This window comes from Apodemus sylvaticus, chromosome X (genome assembly GCF_947179515.1).
Source record: "Apodemus sylvaticus chromosome X, mApoSyl1.1, whole genome shotgun sequence".
NCBI lineage: Eukaryota > Metazoa > Chordata > Mammalia > Rodentia > Muridae > Apodemus > Apodemus sylvaticus.
Window position 1 is genome coordinate 102,246,726 of NC_067495.1, and position 8,473 is coordinate 102,255,198.

Genomic DNA, 8,473 nt, shown 5'->3' on the forward strand with positions numbered 1-8,473 from the left:
CGCAGATACTATTATTTACCTCTGGCAATGATGCTATGAAGTAGGTATGACTTAGGTGATGGCTAAATTAAAGATGCTCTCCGGTTACAAAGAATCCCTGTTGGAGTCGGGGTTTGAACATAAAACAACTTTCTAACTTTACAGCTTATGTTCTAAGCCATGAGGTGACTTTTTAAATGAAGGCTTATCAAATATTAACAAAGTTATAACATCTGTTTTAAGAAGATTGCACAGAGGCATATGTGCATCCAATGATTTGCTGCCTAATATATTGAAAGGCTTTATCTATACTGTGGGGAACAAAGAAGGATATTACGATAGCTGGAATTTTGAAGGACCATCATGAGCCAGGTATTGTGCTAAGTGTTTTAGATGGTATCATCCAAATTAATTATCCCAACAAACTTTTGAGTTTGAGTCTACCCATCATTTTCATTTAATGTAACAGAAAACTGAGCTAGAAAGGGAAGATGTAGCACACCTGGGCTGTAAGTAGCTCCCCTTTAAGCACATATAGTCTAGTTAGGTTCAAATCAATATTTCCAAGGGAGTTGTAGGCAAGTTCATTTCATATCATCAATACTTAATTTTGTTAGCTTCTCCTCACAGGGGGAGAACAGATTCATTAAAACTCACACACCTTTGAATCACAGATTTGTAAAGCTGGTAATGGTACAAAATCTAGATCAGGCTGTTCATAACATTTTTTTTCCTATTTTGTACCACACATCATTATGACAGTAGCTTAGGAACACCTTGTTAAAATGGTGTTTTTAGATAAAACGAAGTAAAACACACAGGATTGCAAAGGAAATCGATTATACTGAAGTACAGACGTTAAAATGTACAAAATAGAAAAGTATATAAGTGCCTGTTAATATAAAAAACACAAGATTCTAGATGCAGCTTTGATAACTATGATAACCAGAATGATTGATGGGAATACATTTAAAGATACTCGAAATAACAGTAATGTGACATAAACCTGTTAATTCTTTCTGGGGCAGGACAGATGCATCAGTCAGTAATGCGCTTGTGGCATGAGGTCCTGGGTTCAGATCTCCAACACCCACATAAAAAAAATGCAAGCATGGCAGCACCCATGTTAAAAAAAAAAAAACCCTGGCATGCTACCACAAGACTCATCCTAGGCAGAAAGGAGGTGGGTGGAGTCTTGGGCAAGCATCCAGGTGGAAAGGGGCACTGAGGGTAGAGCCCCAAAGCTTTCTGGTCAGACTATTTTTTAAATTTATTTTTGGTTTTTCGAGACAGGGTTTCTCTGTGTAGCCCTGGCTGTTCTGGAACTCACTCTGTAGACCAGGCTGGCTTCAAACTCAGAAATCTGCCTGCCTCTGCCTCCCAAGTGCTGGGATTACAGGCGTGCGCTACCACCGCCAGGCCCTGGTCAGACTTTCTAACCAAGTGTTCAGTGAGGGAACTGTGCTTCCAGAGTTAAGGTAGTACGTGGTCTACAAAACAGCTTCTGGCTTCTACACATACACACACATGGATCATAATACACATATACACATACACTACACATACATGATGTACAATGGACATGCAAGTATTTTTGATTTCTATTGATGAGAAACCATAGCCTCTGGTAGTAATACTATGATGTGTTCTTTGCCTTTGTAAGTGAAACATGTCATCTTGAGACTGATGGAAATGAAGATTTAGCATTTTTCATCTAAGTACATCCTACCTATGTACAATATTAATGCTAATAGTTCAGATAAGCTTTGGGGCTGAGAAAACAGATCAGTAGGTAAAGCCGGTTTTCACTAAGCTTGGATTCCTGAGTTTGAGATTTGGGCCTCACATGGTAGGAGTGAACCACTTCTATAAGTTGTCTTCTAACCAACACATGTTCCCTATGGTGCATGTGAGTACAAACACATGTGCATACACATACAAATGTACATACAAATAGACACACACAAGCATGCACTCACACATGAATATACATGGAGTTTTTTCTTCTTTTTTGAGACAGGGACTTAGGAGTTCCAAGCTGGAACTCTTTGAACTCAGTGGGAATCGGATTTAACTTATGAGTATCTTGTCTCTCCCTCTTGACTCCTGGTATTACAGGAATATGCTACCACATCTGGCTAATGGGATGTTGAGCTGGAACCAGGGTTAAATGCATGCTAGTGAAGCACTGTACCAATTTGACTATATCTCCTGCTCCACAGTTTGGCTATTCATTTATCCATTATTGGACATTTATTTTGTGTTCATGTGTATTTTCAACATGGTGCTTTGGTTTGGCAAATGCTCAAGGAGAAATTTGTTGATTGATGGACTAAGGAGAAATGACATATGGAGATGGGTAACTGTGGAAACTTTTAAGATTGTCCTTAGGGACCATCAAGTAGAAAATAGACAAATCTCAAATAGGATAATATAAGCGTAATCCAGGATAGAAGCATAAACCAGATGGTCTTAGTATCTTCCCATTCTGGAAATGCACAGAATCTTACTTGCTTTTTGTTTTTGTTTTTTTTTTTACACAAAAATGGAAAGGTACAATAAATATGTCTGTGTCAAAAGGAAAGGACCTACTTGCACAGAGAAATGAGTGATGGGGTGCTAGAGAAATGGCTCAGTAGTTAAGAACACAGGGTGCATTTCCAGAAAACAAGGCTTTGATTCCAAACCCTCACAAGCCTGTGAGCAGCCATCTGTAATTCCAATCCCAGGGGATCTGATGCCCTTGTCTGGCCTCAGAGGATAGTGTGCACATAGGTGGTCCATAGACATTAACACAGGCATGGCAGAACATTTTAAAACATGAATTAAATTGCCAAAATTAAATAAAAATAAAGAGTGGACACAAGATACTACTTTTAAAGGGATGGGGGTGGGGGAGTTGAAAAACACTGTTCTTACAAGTCTGACTACTAAAGTCACATCGCCAGAATCCACATAAAGTCTAGCACAGTAGACTCTGCCTCTGCCATTCCTGTACCCTACAGGAAAGTGGGAGTCTGTGTTAGTGAGGGTTGTTGTTATTGCTGCTGTTGTTGTTGTTAGTTGACACAAACTAGAGTCATCTGAAAGGAAGGAACTCAATTGATAAAATGCCCCCATAAGGCAAGCTTGTGAGACACTTGATTAATGATTGGTGTGGGAGAACGCAGTCTATTGTGGGTGGTGCCACTCCCGTGTAGGTGGTCCCAGGGTGTTGATGTTGTCTTAGCTACTTCTGTACTGCTGTGAAGGGGCTTGCTCACAGTTTCACGGGGTTAGGATCCATGAGCATCATGGCATTGAGTGTGGCAGCAGGCAGGCAGGCATGGCACTGGAGCAGTAGCTAAGAGCTTACATTCGCTCCACAAGCACAAGGCAGCATTGAAATATATGAGCCCATGAAGGTCATCTTCATTCAAACCACAGGGGTGTAAGGAGCCTAATGGCACAAGCAGGTAAGAAGCACTCTTTTATGCCTTCTGCTTCAGTTCCTGCTTCCAGGTTCTTGCACTGAGACCCTGCTCCGACTTTCTCATGGCAGACTATTGCCTGTAAGGGTTAGGTCAACTAAACCCTTTCCTCCGCAAGCTGATTTTTGTTTTAAATCACATCAACAAGAATTCTGAGAGAGTCAGATACTAAACTAGAGGAGCCCCAGGAGCCCACAGGCCAAATAGCAAATGCAGTAGTGAAGAAACACAAGGCCCTGTCTCGGCCAAGGTGGATGCTGAGAAGTGGATGCCCCCTCCCCCCCCCCCCCCCACATACACACAGCAAAAATATACAACAAGTTAAAAATGCCTGAGAGGGGCAAAATTAAATATATACAAGATATTTGCATTATTGAGACTGTGGCTATATTTCTATGAAATATGTCACCTATTTTTGATATGCATTTGTTGATATTGTAAATGTGAGGAATGACCTTTGCATATGGTTTTGTATAGGTGAGAGGAAACTGTATAAGAAGTGTGTACATATGCATGCAGATCAGATTTCATGCTTTCTATTGAGGACTGCTTTCCCTTTCCTCATTGAGTGAAGCAAGTAGTATTATGATAGTTTAAAAATAATAAAAATACCTGGGCTTGGTGGTGCATGCCAGGAGAGGCAGAAGGATCTTTGTGGGTTTGAGGCCAGCCTGGTCAAGAGAGAGAGAGAGAGAGAGAGAGAGAGAGAGAGAGAGATAGAGGTAGCTCTAGGACAGCCAGCCAGGAATGTATAGGAAACTCTGTCTCAAAAAAAAAATCATGAAAGTGGAAGTAGTAATAAGAATCTGAGTGCAATAATGGCTCAAGTCCTTGTCTTCAAGAATTTCAACTTTATACCCTCGTCTTCTCTCCCTCCCTCCTTTTTCTCTTCGCAGGACAGCAGACTTCAGAGAAGTCACAGTCTCATATAGCCAGCAACTCGGATCTTTAAATATTTCTTCATTTTACCCCAAAGTTGGTGGGTTTTCAACCTTCTATCGAAAGTAAGTTTTGTTCCACACAATTCACATGTTTTCCTGTTCCTTAAGGTAGCATAGCTCATCTGTAGAAGGCTTCCAACTAAAGTGTTGACAGGGCTCACCTCTGCCGGGGAAATTGGATGTCAGAGAAAAGGGATGAAAAGAGAGAGAGATTTTATTTATTTATTTATTTATTTATTTATTTATTTATTTATTTATTTTTCTCATTTGCCACAGTTATCATGGTTTGCCCATAGAAATGTTTTATTGGAAAGGCAATACAAGATGATTTTAGGAACCTGATGGCATAGGATGGGATGATGAATCCTCACAGCTCATCCAAGACTTTGCCATCCAAGAGCAAGTTTTCTCTCGGCTTTCCCCTTCTATCTGTGCATTTCACTATACAAACTTAATAGTGTGGAGAACACAGACTCCCACCACAGGCAGCTATTGTTGACATTCCTGTGCCTCTGCTTTTAGCTCTTTTTCTGTTCTCTAGACATCGTGCAGAAGCCAGTCCTTTGATGACAAAGCCCCCTTGCTGAGGCTCCACTAGTGTGGTAGCACACTCAGGTCACCCCTGATCCTTAACTCTAATACCTGAGGCGCCTGGCTTTTATTTAAGTACAGGATGGGTACCTGGGAGTGTTCACATCCTTTTCATGATAAGTACTCCAGAGATACAAGTGCAGGACATCAGAGTCAGCTGCTTGAAGAACGCAGCCCACACCCTTGGACAGTTGGGACGTCCATGGCCCCTGTGGCTTCAGAGCTCTATTTCTGAGTCTATAAGAGAAGAATCAGCACACCTTTTGCATGTGTGCCTTTTCCCCTTTGTAGTCGCTTTTATTTATTTTCCTAAGTTTTTATTTTGGTATGATTGACAAAAATGCATGTGCAGTATACAAAGTGATGTTTTGTTATATGTACAAAATGTGAAATTTTTTTCTTCAATGAAGCAAATTAACATACCTATCCTTGTCTCTATAGAACTGTTTTGTAGAGGTTAAATGTTTGTGTGTGTGTGTGTGTGTATGTGTGTGCGTGTATGTATATATACATACATATATTATATAATACATACACATATAATATATATTATTGTGTATATATAATTTATATATATTATACAATGTATGTATATTATTATATAATAAATATAATTATATAATACATACATATATTATATAATGGAGTTTTAGTGTTGGTGTGTGTTTGTGTGTGTCTGTGTGTGTGTGTCTGTGTATGTGTTTCTGGGTGGGAACAAAGGCTCTTTCTTGAACCATTCACAACATATATTTAATAAAGATAGTAAAATAAAGATGTACAGGTATTGGTAGAAGGAACATGAAGTAGGCATACCTGATCAATTTAGAGGATTCAAGGAAGGCTTTCTGTAAGAGGTGTATTGAATTGAACATCTAATTATCAATTGGGAAGTTTAAGGTAGCTTTGAATCTATTCTTCTCCTTCTTTCCTTCCTCTCTCCTCCAATTCGCTAACTAGCTAGAGATGGTCTTGAACTCCCGTCTCTGGGCTTCATTATATCTGCTTTCATGGGCACTGAACTCAGAATCTCATGTACTGAGATACACCCCCAGCCTGGTGCTGAAAACCAGGCACAAGCACTGCATCCCTGCGCTGCATTCTCTAGCTCTCTGAGTTTTCTTTTTCTGATTTTAATTAGTATGTTAAGCATGGTATTATGCTTGATTATGGCACTTCTCCTTTTCCTTCCTCCCTCCCTCCCTCCTTCCCTCCCTTCCTCCCTCCCTCCCTCCCTTTCTTCTTCCTTCCCTTCCTTCCTTCCTTCCTTCCTTCCTTCCTTCCTTCCTTCCTTCCTTCCTTCCTTCCTTTTCTTTCTCTTTCACCTTTTCTTTCCTCATACTCTTTCTTCTTTTTTTCAAGACAGGGTTTCTCTGTGTAGCCCTGGCTGTCCTGGAACTCAATCTGTAGACCAGGCTGGCCTCGAACTCAGAGACCTACCTGCCTCTGCCTCCTGTGTACTGGGATCAAAGGTGTACGCCATTACCATCTGGCTAATTAGTACATTTTCTTTTTTTTTTTTTTGTTACTTCTTTTTTTTGTTTATTTTGTGATCTGCTTTGTTGTTGTTGTTTAGGTTTTGTTTGTTTGTCTGTTTTTTTTTTTTGTTTTTTTTTTAAGATTGGGTTTCTCTGTAGCCCAGGCTGTCCTGGAGCTTGATCTGTAGAACAGGCTGTCTTTTTTTTTTTTTTTAATATTATTTATTTGATGTATGTGAGTACACTGTCACTGTCTTCAGACACAACAGAAGAGGGCATCAGATCCCATTACAGATGGTTGTGAGCCACAATGTGGTTGCTGGTAATTGAACTCAGGACCTCTGGAAAAGCAGCCAATGCTCTTAACCCCTGAGCCAGCTCTCCAGCCCCCTAATTAATACATTTTCAAGCATAACCTTTTTGTCAATCCTCTTCGGAGTTTCCCAGTTCCCATCCACTATGAGCTCTTCAGTACTTGCTTTGTGCCTTCAAGTCACTTGTATCCTGTTGTCCTTTCCTTCCCTGATTCCTCACCATCTCATTCTTTCTCGTGCTTTCCTTTCTACTCTCATAGTTTACACTCACATTCATTTCCACGTTATTTACATACATATAAACATTACAAAGTTCGATACTCATATGTGATTTCCCTGCGTTTATAGGTCGTCTTGCCTAAAATACTTTCCAGATCCACCCATTCCCATGAAAATTTGATGATTTAATTTTTATTTACAACAAAATAAAATGTCATTATGTATATATAGCATGTTTTCATGATTCATTTTTCTGTTGATGGACATCTATGCTGGTTCTATTTCCTTTCTATTGCAGACAATGCGACATTAAGTATGGATGTGCACGTATCTGTGTGCTAGTCCTTTGGATACTAGTAGCACTGATTTTGGTAGTGGCTGTACTAGGCTGTACTACACTCACAGTGAATAAAGCTTTTACCTTGCCCTTGTCTTTTATTTCCTTGATGATAGCCAAGCTGACTGGGTGAAATGGAATTTGAAAATAGTTTTAATTTGCATTTCCCTGATGTCTAAGGTTTTTGAGCACTTTTAAAATTACTTATTGCCCATTTATATGTGTTTCTTCTTTCGAAAAAAAACCCTATCCATTTAATAAGCCCACATGTCCATTGGCATGCATTGTCTGTTTGAGTGTGTGTGCATGTGTGAAATTTTGCAGTTTTTCATATATTATAGATATTAACCTGAGGTATAGCTTGCAAAGATTTTCTTCTATTCTGCAAGTTGTCCACTCTGCCAGTAGTTTCTTTGGTGTACAGAAACTTTAAATTCCATGTAATTCCATTTGTTAATTATTGTTAGTCTTCTGTGTTTTGAGATGGAGCCTCACTAAGTTGTTCAACTGGTCTTGAACTTGAAGCCCCCCTTTTTCTATCTCCCAAGTAACTGGGATTACAGATGCTTATCACTATTCTTGGGTTTCCAGCCTGTTGTATATTCCCTCTTACATGTTCATTTAATGAGCTAGAAGGTATATAAAATTTAGTGCCCAGAGCATAGTAAGTGTTCAATAAATGGTAGATGTCATTATACCTGAACATTTAAAAGAAATTTCATGACCTTTATTTGATATGAGAAATAAATAAGATCATGTATAATGAAGTATAGTATGGTCATTTTTTAAGGCTCTCCTGGATTGAGATAAAATTTTCTCTTTGATCTTCTGGGTTGTCTGACTCTGCAGTTTGTCATGTTATTTTATTTCAGATATGATGCCTTCAAGTGTGCTTATACTTAGCTCTTTTCCTGATAACAACTTCTGGGCCATACCACTGATAGCAGCCATAGGAATGCTCAAATAGCAGTTTCTAAAATAGAATATAGAGAATAGTTGATGACAAAAGAAGTGGATCAGAACTCTGGTCACCTTCAAAAATATTTTCTGCAAAGATATGACTCAGGTTTTCTCATCAGCACAATTTCTGTACTGCAAAGCTGAAGAAAGCAGATTGCTAGAAGTGAATTAAAAGTGTTCATTTTTC